At 36.4% G+C, this 1399-nt stretch overlaps 1 non-coding gene across 1 annotated transcript; it reads right to left on the bottom strand.

The window, feature by feature from the left end:
• Positions 1 to 124, bottom strand: LOC112826975 (small nucleolar RNA SNORA1). Its single transcript, XR_003209111.1, has one exon. It is a non-coding gene; the product is annotated as a small nucleolar RNA SNORA1 (small nucleolar RNA).
• Between the last annotated feature and the right edge of the window lie 1275 nt (positions 125 to 1399).

The raw sequence follows: 1399 nt of genomic DNA, 5'->3' as shown, positions 1-1399 counted from the left end.
AAATGTTACAGGTCTCATTGTCGCCCCTGCAATAACCAAAGCATAACCTGTGTCTCAATGTCACCACATTAACCATCTGTGGACATCACAGACAACCATGCCCATTTTCATCTAGAATGAGGCTTAGAGTAAATGAAGTCCTTTCTAAAATTCTGTGACACTAACTATATTTCATAAGTGCAGACTAAACTCACCTAGCAAATCAATTGGTAAGGCTTAAAATTAAGGTTCATCAATTACATGAATTAACAGTGTTTGCAAATCCTATATAACTACAGGGCTTTATGGGAAGAGAATGCAGAGGTACATTTCTAATCCCTTTCCATAATGCAGATCCTCACCATCTTCATTTTTAGATTTCTGCAAAAACCATCCAGTGTACTACCTCTAATTCAACCTCCATGCTGTAGCCTATGTGACTTTTGCAAAGTGCTTTCTATTTCAAACTGCTGACCAGAAACAGACACCCGAGTCCTCCGCATGGCTTACAAGGTCTTTTGCAATCAGGTCCCTTGATTTTAGAGTTCCCCAAACTACAGACTTCATTCAAACCCCACCCAGTTATGGGATTATATTGCTGTGCTGGTCTGTCACACTTGGTGCCTCTCTGAAGGATGTTATTTCTTACTAATCCTAAGACTTTAATGTCACCAAGAAGGCTTTCTGGACTCCCTCAGGCAGAAAGGTACTCACGTTCTGTCTTGCCTATTTTCAAAGCACTATGAAGTAGTAGTAAAAAGTAGTAAAAGTAGCCTGGTATTGGTATTAAATGTTTGGTTTAAATTTACCACTTACTATGCTGTGGGACTTACATCTTGACTTATCTATCTGGTTAATTAAGTTGCTAGTACTTATCTCTAGGGTTATGAGATACATAAAACCCGTCCGCAGTAATTACTGCAAGCACTCCAAAAATGTTTTCATTTTTATATAAACCTTTATGTGCCCGATACACACAAGATGCCAGGAATACATCTAAAAGATGAACAGGACATAGTTCCTTTGCTATGATGACAGGGGCTCATAGAACAGTAAAACTAAACCTTGTAGCAGTATCACTAGAGAAAGATTACTCATTAATTTGTCTTGAGTGAATGGTCAACATATATATACAACACAATCTTTAAAAGGTTTTATAAGTGTAGACTTAAAAAAGAACAAATGACAACTTCCAGCAACTGGCATTGGATTAACTATGCAGTTACATTCTGTGTTTGCAGATAATTAAAGGCATAAATAGTCTGTTTCAAGTGTTCGTTATAAGTTTCATGTAAGATAATATATAAAGGAATGAGCAATTGAGTTTCAACTGAATTTGGACAAACAAAAATGTTCTATGTATTAGCATATGTGAAAAATTAAAAAGCCTCTCGAAGCACTTAATAAAACACTTGTAAGA

Source organism: Callorhinus ursinus, unplaced genomic scaffold (genome assembly GCF_003265705.2).
Source record: "Callorhinus ursinus isolate GAN/ISIS: 27379988/994484 unplaced genomic scaffold, GSC_fseal_2.0 scaffold7, whole genome shotgun sequence".
Lineage (NCBI taxonomy): Eukaryota > Metazoa > Chordata > Mammalia > Carnivora > Otariidae > Callorhinus > Callorhinus ursinus.
Note: the sequence above shows the minus strand (reverse complement) of the source record. Positions and strands in the feature narration are given on the sequence as shown.